The sequence below is a fragment of the Penaeus monodon genome, chromosome 2 (assembly GCF_015228065.2).
Source record: "Penaeus monodon isolate SGIC_2016 chromosome 2, NSTDA_Pmon_1, whole genome shotgun sequence".
Classification (NCBI taxonomy): Eukaryota; Metazoa; Arthropoda; class Malacostraca; order Decapoda; family Penaeidae; genus Penaeus; species Penaeus monodon.
Window position 1 is genome coordinate 28,776,282 of NC_051387.1, and position 13,266 is coordinate 28,789,547.

General features: G+C 36.0%; 1 long non-coding RNA gene across 1 annotated transcript in view; it reads left to right on the forward strand.

Annotated features, from left to right (window-relative positions):
• Positions 1–641: 641 nt before the first annotated feature.
• Positions 642–13,266, forward strand: part of LOC119582108 — a 13,294-nt gene continuing 669 nt past the window's right edge. The window contains exons 1-2 of the long non-coding RNA XR_005229614.1: positions 642–768; positions 11,521–11,603. This is a non-coding gene — a long non-coding RNA (uncharacterized LOC119582108). The remainder of the gene's footprint in view (positions 769–11,520; positions 11,604–13,266) is intronic.

The following is a 13,266-nucleotide window of genomic DNA, read 5'->3' on the forward strand; positions in this document are numbered from 1 at the left end:
AAAGATTGTTTTTTCTTTATTATTTATTGTTTTTAAAACGCCTGTATCTTGGGTTTTTAGAATTTTTCTAAGTTAAAAATTGGGGGATCCTCTGATAAGGTTAGGGGTTTTCCACCCGTGGGGTACATCTGGTAAGACCCTCTTGGGTTACTTCACTTGTTTCAGTATTTCACTTGTTAAGGGATAAACCAGGCGTTACACCACATGCATATAAAATAATATGAACACTAAAAGAAAGAAAAGAAGGAGGAAAAAAAAGGTTTTCCCTCTGCCTTGTCCGTCGCCATCTTGGGCGCCATCTTGAAATCACCGTATCTACGAGGGCGACCTCCTGACGTCATCCTTCGCAGGCCTCGAGTGTGACATCGGGACGTCGTTATCTCGGTCATCATGGGCCTCGAAATCTTAAAATGTCCAGGACGTCTTCATCCTCCTCCTTCAGCGCCTCCGCCAGGCGGTACCTTCTGCAGCGCCTCCAACAGCGCATTCATCAGTGCCTCCGTCAGTATCAGCTATAAGAGCGGCAGCCCACTACAAAACACCCCCCCCACACACACACACACACACGTGTGTGTGTCTTCCTTTTGTGCATGCTAGAATAACTTGCTTCATTTTTGTATCACAATTTACTTACTGGCAGACGCTGGCAAAGTTGTGGAAACCTGATACGTACTTCAGCAACTTGAAGGACGGCGAGATCCATACGGTGTCCATGCCTAACGTTCTGTATAGAATATACAAGACTGGCGACGTTCTGTACAGCATGAGGTCTGTATTTATTTATAGTTCTGTTATTAGCTTCTCTTAAACAACTCATTACTGGCACACTTTTGAGAAACTGACAGTAGAATGAGAAATTATCAGTATTATTGTTATTTGTTTTATTCTTATAATCAATAGTATTATTATTGAAAAGTAATAATAACGAAAAGGTTTTAGGGTTATAAAAAGAAATAACGGAAAAAATAGTTAATAAAAAGAAAAAGTTAATAAAAAGGAAAATAATAATAATAAAAAATAATGTAATAATAGTAATAATAAAAAAATAAGTTTTTTTAAATATGGAATAATGATAAAATAATAAAAAAAAAAAAATTTAAAATAATAAGAAAAAAAACAACAAAAAACAATAATAAAAACAAAAAAAACAAAATTTAAAAATAAAAAAAATAAAGATAAAAAATAGGAAAAATTTAAAAATAGAATAAAACATAATGTAAAATGAAAAAAATAATGATAATTAAAAAAAATTATTTAAAATTTTTGATGAATTATGAGGAATTATCATTAAAATGAATGATAAGATAACAATAAAAAAAGAAAAAATGAAATATACTACTACTACTACTACTAAAATAATAAAATATTTTTAAAGAAGTAATTTATAACTTAAGAGATACTATAAGTTCTCAAAATAACGAGATGATATGATAAAAAAATTATAATGATTTTAAATAATAATGGAAATATTTTTAATGATATCGTAAGAAAATGATGGAAAATATCAACAAGTAAAATAATGAAAATAAAAAGGGAAATAATTGTAATTTTAAATATTGATAATGAAATAATGATGATTATGATGATAATATAATAATAATAATAATAGATATAATAGTAATATAAAAAAAATGAATAATGAGATGATGGGATGTAATGATGATATAGTAAAATAATATATAAAAATGAATAATAAGATAATGAATAATGAAAATATTAAAGATAATGATAAAAATAATAATCAATAATTTTTACAATTTAGTAAGAGATGAGATGATGGTGATGAAATCTAAGAAACAAAATTACAATTTCTTAAAAAATAATTTTAATGTTTAACAAAAAATGATAATGATGATGCTTATCATTTTTTGATAATAATAATTTGATATCATTAATAGGGTATATACGACTAAATTTAAACACATTCATGTACGTAATGAATGTGAAAGTAGGTCAGTGACCGTGATAATCAGGCCTTGACGAAACCCACAAACCGCAAACCGCAACCAATATCCACAACAACTAATCAATACCCGGAAATCTTTAAACCTACTTTACATGTGCATTTTTTGTTCGTACAGACGCACATAAGAAAATAATGAAACAAATGATGTACTAAGACGAGTATCCCCCCCAATGTAGGTGACAGGTGAATAGATTAATATACAGCGTAACCCACAACCTTTCGAGAGTGAAAGAGGTTAAATGATCACGGGAAAACCACTACCCCAAGCTAACGATGGCTAACGCGCACCCCTTTATGGTTAAAATGGGCATCATAAAGAAAGATGCACTAAAAGGATTAACAAATCAATACCCGTATCCGAAACATTCCCCCATAGCCAGTTGTACAGACGGGGATCCCCCCAATGCAGGTTGCATAGATCAATGACCCCGCGTAATCACCCCCTTTTTGAGAGTGAAAGCGGGTTTAATGATCACGAGGTAACCCACCAGACCTAGCTAATGAGACTAGCACCAACCCCTTGGGTTTGAAAATGAATCATAACAAAAGATGCCCAAAATATCCGAAAACCGAAAATCATTACCGTAGGCGATGCTAAGATGATCACCCGCAGCCCTCCCACCCACACCGCAATATTCCCATTTTTAAACTTGTACCGAACGAGAATTGATTCTGTTACAGACGAGGGAAACCGCTCTCCTAATGACTGAAATGTAAAAATCAAAATAAATAGGTAAAACCAGGTCTGCTAATGACCGACATTTCTGTCCTCTCTACGTACCAGAGAAAAGAATAAAATTAAGTGAAAAGGATTAAAAAAAACCTTTATAAAATAATGCTTTTTTTTTGATTGTAAAAACCATTACAATGCGCTCTCACGCACAAAAACCACACATACACACACACACACACCACACACAAAAAACCCCCACACACACACACACACACCATTTTTTTTCCCACCCTGCAAGAGGCAATGAAAAGGGAAAAATTTCTAACCCGGCTGCTTTTCTACATCTCGTCGAATCCTCATCGTTTCTGTTAAGTCAAGAGAGAATAAAGTCGCATATAACGGAGGGGGTGCAGACGGGGGAAAACTCCCCATTGCTGTTATACCGCTGCCAAAAAAACTCCTCTCCCCGTGCGAGCCCCGTTAAAGATCGAAACCGTGCAAATGATGAGAATATTTTGGATAGATCATTTTTCACGGTGGCAGCTTTGGTTTTTGATGGGGCATTGTCGGACCATTTTGTACGAAAAGTTAGAGTTTTGGGAAGATAATTCTTTTGTCTCGGTGATCCTCCTCTTAAAGCAGCTGTCACCAGTGGATTAGGGAAATTTAAAACCGTTCTTCATCCGGTGATATCCCCAGGTGGCGACATTTATTTATTTGCATATAGTGGGTTTTCCATTGAATATTTTCTTTTCTTTTTTGGCGTATTGAAATTTACTATTCACTCACCAACGAAAAAACGGGGTTTAAAAATACCATTGAGGGCAATTTTTCCATGCGGAAACATTGATTTTGTTGGGGGGGGGAAAAAAAAACGGGCTTAAATTTTCTGTGTAAAGAAAATGCGATTCCCATATTTCAATTTTTTGACCTTTCATGCTTATAAACAAAAAAGGTTAATTCCCTAATAGATTGAAAAGTCGGGGTTTTATTCTATTTAGGAGCTTAATAGGGTTTCCAAGGTATCTACCGGCAAAGACGGGTTTCCTCCCCCTCGTTTTTACGCCTGAACACCTAAAAACCCCCTCTTCTTGCTCAGAGGAAATGATAAAAAAATCGCAAAGATTAAAATTTTAATTTTTTTTTTTACAAATGCATATAAAACAAAGGGCGACTAATAAGAATAATTCAAAAGAAATGACTTTTTTCGCGAACGCAAATAAGCTGCCCCTCCCCCCTATTTTAACGTGTTTAATAGCCGTTTTTACATCCCAAAGCATCTTCATAATAAAATATATTTTTATTAAAAAGGGTCTAAAATTTTTGGACTTTTTTATGACCCAAAGCTTACACAAACAAAACCCCCTAAGAGCGATAACAAAAATAACAGGTTTAAATTTTTCTGTGAAAATGTATATGCAAAAAAACCAATTTTCATCCCTTTGATTTTTTCTATTTATAAAACAAAAAGGTTAATTACCTAATAGATTGAAATGACGCTGGTTTTTTTCTATTTAGAATCATAATGGGGTTTTCAAGGTATCACACCAGACAAAAAGGGGTTTTCCCCCTTCGTATTTACACCTAAACACCTAATTATCTCCCAACTAGGTCACTACTGCCCATATGTATAACTATTGTTTAAACTGTAACTGATTTGAAAAATGGCCGTGTTACAGACAAATTTGTCACCCCTATAACCAATAACAAATAACCGCGCAAGGGGAAAGAGGTAGAAGTCGGCCAGGAAAGCCCAAAATTTAAAGGGTTCCCCAAAAAACAGGTGACCCTTTCCCTTCCCTTCCTACCCCCCTGTCCCACATTCCCCATCCCCCTTTACAAACCAAAAAATAGTAAGAAAAGAAGCAAAAAAAACAAACCCCAGTCCAACCCTGTTTAAGGAGAAAAAAAGCTCTGCACTAAAGTGTTACGGGTGAGTGTACACCTATAAAATGAGTGTGACACAATCAATATGATACCCCGCTGCAGTTGCCGCTGACGACCCACCTCCATCATCACCCCCCCTCCTCCCCCATAGGGCCTTTTTTTGACTCTCAAGCTTCAAAAAACACACTCCTAAGAGCGATAACACAAATAACAGGCTTAAAGTCTCGTGTAAATGTAAATGCGAAAACCAAATTTCAACTTTGCACGTTTCATATTTATAAAACTAACAGGTTTTTTACCTAATAGCTGAGAAGACGCTAGTTGATTCTATTTAGAGACCCGAATGTGTTTTAAAGTATCTACACCGGGTCAAGACGGGTTTCCCCCTCATTTTTTAGCCGAAACCTAATTATCTAAAACTAGCGTCCCCCGCCTGTCCCAGTGTTGACTCAGTTTTTTTGAAAATTTAACCCAAGGGACAAGGGGTATATTCCAAAAATTTCCCTGCCGCATTTCTCGATTTTTTTAAAATCTACAGCAACTTGGGAAAATATTTTTGTTTTCCCTTAAGACCCAATGTAAAATATTCGACGAGCGTATCTTCCAAAAGGGATCGCATAACAATACATCCTGTTTTATGTATATCAGCAGGGGAAAAGGGGACTAGCTTTCGCAATTTACCCCCCCTCCTCGAAATTGTCAAGTACCGGGCTAACGTATATGGAAGAAAAAAAAACGATGCACTAACAAATATTGTTTGCGCTTCGGGCACCACTTAAAAGTAATACATACTTATTTTTTTAAATTTTTTACAAGAGAGAAAAATCTTAAGTGAACGAATAAAACTTGCTACTTGCCTTTCCCTTTTCTAAAGAACGATATAAAACATGCCAAATGAAGAAAACATCCTTCCCCTAAAATTTTTCACTATGCCCTAGTTGCTGCGGGGACGAAAATGTTTAAAGACCCATGTAAACTTTTTCTATCTTCAAAATCAAAAAAAAGAAGTTTTTTGATTAATTGTTAAAACTTTTCCCATTTAGAAATTGACTTTTTATCAAAACCAAGAATTTTAGAAATATAAAAAAAATGAGTAAAAAAATATAACTTGTTTCCCCCTCATGAGTAATCTTTTATAATTGTTCCTTTTGGACAAAGACACACACAAATTAGCCTAAAGCAAGATTTTGACCAGGGGGATTTTTACCAGAGGGAAAAATATACAGACCCCCGCGATGCGTTGATCTTAGCAACAGCATGTGTTTTTCCAACTGATGCTTTTTTTTTTTTTCTTTTTTTAAAACCCGAGTTATCAACAACAATTTTTATTTTTTAAATAAAAAACGTTCTTTGCAAAATAAAAAAAATAAGGTGCTTTCTTTTTGTGTGTCTACATTAGATATTCTTTTTTACTGGGAGTAAAGTGTATAATAGAAACATACAGCGGGAGGGAAGTTAAGAGAAAGGGGGGAAAATCACAGCCCTAAGGGAAAAAAACCGCCCCCCCCAAACAAATTTTTTAAATGCAAGTAAAAAAGCATTCGTTTTGGAGAAAAAAAAATTTGCAAATTACCCATAATAAGGGGGGGAAAAAAAACTTCTTTTCATAACTTAAGGGAAAACAAATCCCTTTTTTCAAAACAAGGGGGATTTTTGAAGTAAATTTATATGAAGAGCATTTTTTCAGGGCTTGGGAAAAATATGGTAAGTGTTTAAAAAGTTTAGCTTTCTACATCTTTAACAAAAAAATCTTATTTTTCTAAAGATGCCTTTCCCAAAATCGACAAGCCCCAGCAATATCCAGATAATGGACGACCCCAACAGGTACAGGGAATACCTCAGCTTGTACAATAAGACTTCACCGACTAGTTTAAAAACCCTTAATAGGTGCGTTTTATTTCCCCCCGGCGCATCCCCGGGCAGTGAGAGTGTGGCGCGTGCGGAATATAGAGCCCCCTGTTAAGCTGCGGTCAACATTACAGGGAGAAATATTATCTGAAACGAAGGGAAAACGGGGATAACGTTTTATTAGTTCTCTCTTTGTAAAAAATTTTAAAAAATAGTATGTATTACTAAAAAGTGGTGGGCCCGAAAGCGAAACAAAATTTGTTACCGTTGCATCGTTTTTTTCTTTCCCATATACTGTAGCCGGTACTATAGACAATTCGAGGAGGGGGATAAATTGCTGAAGAGTAGTCCACTTTCTGTGTGAAATTTAAAAACGGAGGAGTATTGTTATGGATCTCTTATGGAAAAGGGTACCCTTGTATATAGTTAATATGGGTCTTAAGGGAAAACTAAATATATTTCCTAATTTTCATTTAGATTGTAAAACATCGAGAAATGCGGCAGGGAAAATTTTAGGAAATATACCCCCATTGTCCCTTGAGGGTTTAATTTTTCAAAACATAAATGAGTAACACTGGGACAGGGGTGCGCTGTTGGTAGATAATTAGGTGTTCGGCGTAAATTGAGGGGGAAACCGTCTTTTACCCGGTGTTGATACCTGAAAACAATATTAGGCTCTCTAAAAAAATCAGACGCGTCTTCTCAGTCTATTAGGTAATAAAACCGTTAGTTTTTTTTAAGTAGAAACGTGCAAAGTAGAAAAAATTGGTTTTCGCATTTTCATTTAAAACCCGAGCTTTAAAACCCTGTTATTTGGTTACGCCTCTTAGGACGTGTGTTTGTGTAAAACTTTAAGTCATAATAAAGGATATGGGGGGGGAGGGGGGTGATGATGGAGGGGGGTCGTCAGCGACAATGACAGCGGGCTTTTCAATTGATTTTTCACATCATTAGCTATAGGGTGATCCCACCTGTAACACTTCAGTGCAGAGCGTATTACTCCTTAAGCAGGGGGCTTGGACTGGTTTTGTTTTTTTGCTTCTTTTTTTACTATTTTTGGTTTTAATGGGGTTTGGGGGAATGTGGGGGCAGGGGCGGTGGAAAGGGAAGGAAAAGGGTTTCCCTTTTTTGGGGGGAACCTTGAAATTTTGGGCTTACCCCGGCCCCACTTCTATCCGCTTCCCCTTTCGCGGTTTTTGTTTTGATTATGAGGGTGATCATTTGTCTGTAAACCCGGGCCTTTTTCAAGTCAGTTCAAATTTAAACAATAGTTATACATAGGCAATAGTGACGCTGTTGGAGATAAATTTGGGTTTGGCGTAAATACGAAGGGGGAAAAAACCCTCTTTGAATGGTGTGATACCTTGAAAAAACCCATTTAAAGCTCTCAAAAAGAAAAAAACCAAAGCATTCCCAATCTATTTGGTAAATAAACCTTTTTGTTTTAAGTATGAAAAGTGCAAAGGTATGAAAATATGGTTTATCGCATTTCTTTTTCCAGAAAATTTTTAAACCCGTTATTTGTTTATCGCCTCTTAGGGCGTATTTTGTGTAATTTAGAGTATAATAAATACAACAAGAATTTTAGATCCTTTTAAAAAAATATATTTTTTTTGAAGAGTCTTTGGGATGTAAAAAAGGCTATATAACACGTTTAAAATATAGAGGAGGTCGCTTTGTTCTGCGAAATTAAGTCATTTCAATTTAATTTTTTTATTAGGTCGCACCTTTTTTATATTATGCATTTTTAAAAAAAAAAAAAAAAGTCTGATTTTAATCTTTGGATTTTTTCATCATTACCTCGAGCAAGAAGAAGTGGTTGTTTTGGCGTTCAGGCGTAAAAGAGGGGGAAACCCCTCTTTGACCTGGTGTAATACCCGAAAAAACCCCATTAATGCCCCAAAAGAATAAAACCCGCGACTTTTTAATCTATTAGGTAATTAAAACCTTTTAGTTTATAAGATGAAAAGGGGAACTATGAAATAGGGTAAGCATTTTACATTTACACAGAAAATTTAAGCCTGTTTTTTGGTTCCCCCGCCCCCCAATTAATAGTTGCCAGCATGGAAAATTTGCCGCAATGGGATTTAAAGCCCCGTTTAGTCGTTTTGGGGGGAAAGTGAGTGAAATACGCGGAAGAAAAAAAAAATATTTAATGGAGAAAACCCCGTAACTGCAAATAAAAATGTCGCCACCTGGGATATCACCCCGATGAAGAAAAGGTTAATTTTAGTAATCCCCTGGTGAAGACGTCATTTAAAAGGGGATACGACCGAGACAAAAGAATATCTTCCAACAGCTCTAATTTTCGCTAAAAGATGGTCCTGAACAACCCCATCAAAAAAATCCAAAGCTGCCACGGTGAATGATCTATCCAATATATTTCACATTTTCACGGTTTTGATTTTGGTAACGGGGCATCACACGGGGGAGAGAAGTTTGTTTGGGATGCGTATAATCGAAATGGAGGTTTTCCTCGTCTGCACCGCCTCCCTTTTATGCTGACTTATTCCTTCATTTACTTAACAAAAACGATGAGGATTTGACAGCAGAGTGATAGTAATGCAGGCAGGGTTAGAAATTTCCTTTCACTGCATCATATGCAGGGTGGGAAAAAAAAAAGGTGTGTGTGTGGGTGTGTTGTGTGGGGGTGTGTGGGTGGTGTGTGTGTGTGTTGTGGTGTGTGGTGTGTGTGTGTGTGCATGAGAGCGATTGATAGTGTTTTTTCAATCAAAAAAAAAAAACTATATTTTATAACGAGTTTTTTATAACCCTTTTCACTTAATTTTATTCTTAACTTGGTACAGTGAGAAGGAGCAGAAATGATCGGCATTAGAGACCCGTGTGCCCATTTATTATTTTTTTGACAGTTTTAGCATTGGAGAGAGGGGTTTCCCGTCTGAACAGAATCAATTTTTCGATCTCGGTACAAAATTCAAACATGGTATATTGGGTGTGGATGGGAGGAGCCGCGGGTGAGCATCGTAGCATCTGCCTAGGGTAATGATTTGGTTACGATATTGGTCATCTTTCGTTATGAGTACCTTTTCAACCCCAAGGTGTGTGTGCTAGTCATCATTAGCTACGGCTGGGGGTTACCCCTGATCATTAACCCGCTTTTACTCTCGACAAGGTGTGGATTTCGCGGGGGGATTTGATCTATGCAACCTGCTTGGGGGAGATCCCCGTTTAATCACTGGCTATATAATGATTTCGGATAGGATATTTATTATTAATCATTTTATGGTCACTTTTGTTAGATGCACCATTTTTAACCATAAGGTGTGCGCGTTTGCCTCGTTAGCTATGGGCTGTGGTTGCCCCGATATTAAATGCTTTCACTCCGATAAGGTTGTGTGGTTACGCTGTGTCATTAATCTAGTCACTGTCACCCCACATTGGAGGGGATACTCGTCTGTAGTACATCATTTGTTTCATAATTTCTCTTAGAGCGTATTACGAACATAAAATGCACATGTGAAAGTAGGTTAATGATTTTGGGTATTGATTATGTTGTTGTGGATATTTGGTTGCGGTTTGCGGTTTGTGGTTTCGTCAAGGTCATGATTACGTCACGGGGCATGCTACTTTCACATTTGTACGACTGAAAGTGTTTAATTCTGTCGTATATACCCCTACTCATTTTCAACTATATCGTTGCTGTTGTTATGTTTGGTTTATTTGTTTTATCATTTTCATCATGATAATCCATTTTCCCTTTATACCATCAACAGTATTGTACAATTTTTTACTCCCGGGGCCCCCGGGGGATCCACGAAAAAGAGGCCTCCCTCTTGCACTTCCTTCCTGCCTTTTGCCCCTCCCCCCCCTTTTTTTTTATCCGCCCCATTTTACTTTTTATTTCCCCTCTTCCCCTCTCACTTTAAAACTTTTTTTAGATTACTCTTCCCTCCCCCCTTTAAGTCCAAATCTTTCCCCCCAGTCCCCCTCTTCCCCGTTAATTCTTCCACCTCCTCGCTCCCTTTTTCCCCTTTCCTCCCCCCCCTTTTTTCTTTCCTTCCAATACCCCTCCCCCTTTTTCTTTCCCGTCCTTTGTTTTTTTTTTTTTCCCCTTCCCCTTTCCTTTTTCCCCCCCCTTTTTTTCCCCTTCTCTCCTGCCTTTTTTCTTTAAATTTTCTCCCGGACAGTTGTGTAAAAGCATAAACTGACGGTTTAATAGTTCATACGGGTACTTCCCGAAGATTTAAAATAATAATAAATAAAGAAATAAAATCAATAAAAATAATAAGTTATAAAAAAAACATAATGTAATAAGAGTCCAATACGATTCTCAATACTTGTATTATGGGCATGTATGTGTGCCTTTTTTTAATATTGTGTGACAAGAAAACACCCCCCTTTTCACCCAAATGAATTTATGAAACTGTAGTCACTGGAATATATTTTGGGCGGGAACGTTTGAACGGACGAAACACAAGTAGGATAATAAAAAAATTTAATAAAATAATGAATAAGAAAAAATAATAATAATAATAAAAAATAATAAAAAACAACAACAAAAATAAAAAAATAATAAAAATAATAATAATAATAATAATAATAAGAATAAAAGATAAAAATAATAATGATAATAAAATTATTGTTGTTATTTTTATTTCCATAATTATTACTATTATAACTGTTATTATCATTATCGCTTTTATTGTTGTTATATCACTATTATTAATATTGTTCATAGTAGTGATAGCGTCTACATTTTTTTGTATTCTATCATATTGGGAAATATTTCTTTTACTACCAAACGACACCTTGAACTTCCCTGGAAACGATTGTGAATGACGGAAAATCGATCTTTATATTTACTTGATACTGAACTTGGGGAGGGGCATCATTGTCACATAGCAGACCAGGGCACTAGACAGCCATAGACCATGGATGCTGAGTGTCCAGTTAGAAGGATTTTACCCCCTGTAATAGTAATTCATACTTATCCAGAATAAATCGCCAGCAAGATTTTGACATCAACATGGACATGGACAGGCATGGATGAACTCGGCTACTATCTCGCCAGAATGTGGAAAAATGCGAAATAGACATTAGTAGTTAACTTTAGAGATTTAGTCGCGGCTCTTTATTATTCATTTATATTGTTGAGGAGGAAGTTCAGCTGATTTCATAATTTCAGAGTAACGCTGAGGCTTTCCTGCCACATGGAGTTTCGCGAATATCCTCTCGACTCCCAGGTGTGCGGAGTCCATGTCACCTCCTGTGAGTACGGATGGGCTTTTATCAGCTTTACCTTGCAAAACAAAGGAAAGTAAAAGAAAGAGAGAGAGAGAGAGAGAGAGAGAGAGAGAGAAGAGAGAGAGAGAGAGAGAGAGAGAGAGAGAGAGAGAGAGAGAGAGAGAGAGAGAGAGAGAGAGAGGAAAAAAGAAAAATGTGAAAACGCTTACTTCTAGGCCACTGTAGTAAGGACTGCATAGCCACAGGATCCCATTCATTAGGTAGTGACATCGCAGATGGGCAAAATATTGCTTCCCGTTTCATATACAAACATTTTAAATGAATATACAGAAACAGTAAGAAAGGCAGTAATAAAATAATTACATATAAACATTTAATGGTGATAATGCTAATCATGCCAGTGATAATAGATTAATGATGATAATACACTAATAATGGCAAAAACAATAAAAGTAACAGGGATAATACGTACCTAAGCAATCATATGAATAACAACTAATATAATGATACTAAAATTTTGTTATGCTAATATCAATAGCACTCATGATGATGATTTGCAGCAACATTACATAACACTTTGTATAACAATAATGACGATTGTATCAGCATTTCGAATATGACAATTATAATTATGGTATTGTGAGGTGTTCTTTGCTCTGTGGCTATTAAAATGTATGTACACTGGTGTGGGTTCACAGTGTCTAGATGCGTTGTGGTAGCGTGAGGCATCTAGGCACAAACAAACAAAGACCGAGCATCATCATCAACTCCTTGACATTCAGCCTATGGGTTTCCCCTTTTGTATCAGCTAGATCTCTTAGCTTCCATTTAGATTCATTATGGAGCACAAAGTAATATTTCTAAAATGCATCAAAAAAAAAAAAAAAAAAAAAAAGATTTGATGCTTAATAAAATAAATAGAAAAAGCCACTCTTTACGAGTCCTGATATTATAGTTAAATAAAAAGTAAATTAATTATGATTAATTTTTAAAGATTATATGAAAATTTATATGAAAATTAAAAAAAGGATCACGTCCAGCTCCTCAGAAAAATGAACGTCAGCACACAGGACTTAACTTCTCTCGGTTTCGGGGGCGTGGCCGCTTCACCACGCTACATCGGGTAATGACACACAGGGTATCTGGTCCATACTGAGTATATTTCGCTGGCAATCCCACCGCCACGGTAAGCACCGAGTGTCAGACCAACAAATGAGACAGCCATAAAAAGCTGACACAGGCCGGGCCATAAGTGAAAGGCCCGGGCGAAGCCAGAACTTCGCAAATCTCAAGCAAGCAAGCAAGTATATTTCGCGCCGTTTTTGGCAGTATTTATAGTGCTCGTGACGCCATGGTTTACGTCACGAACTATACTTCTTCCAATTTTATTAAATTGTAAGCTTTACCATACAGGCTAAAATATACATGCTTACATTGCAAGAAGAATAGAAAAAAAAATAGTTCCTAATTAATATAAAATTTAAAAATATCGAACAAAAAGATGGAAGTAAAAGATGACGAGTGTAAAATACTCGGAAGACTAGAGATCTATTAAATTAAGGTAAATAGAAATCGAATAAAATAGACTTTTGGGTCTTAAGAACGAAGCAAAATGAAGACTTCCTATATAATCGAAAGAAAAAAGAAAACGGCTATAAGGATAATTTCGCTAAAACTACAAAAACAA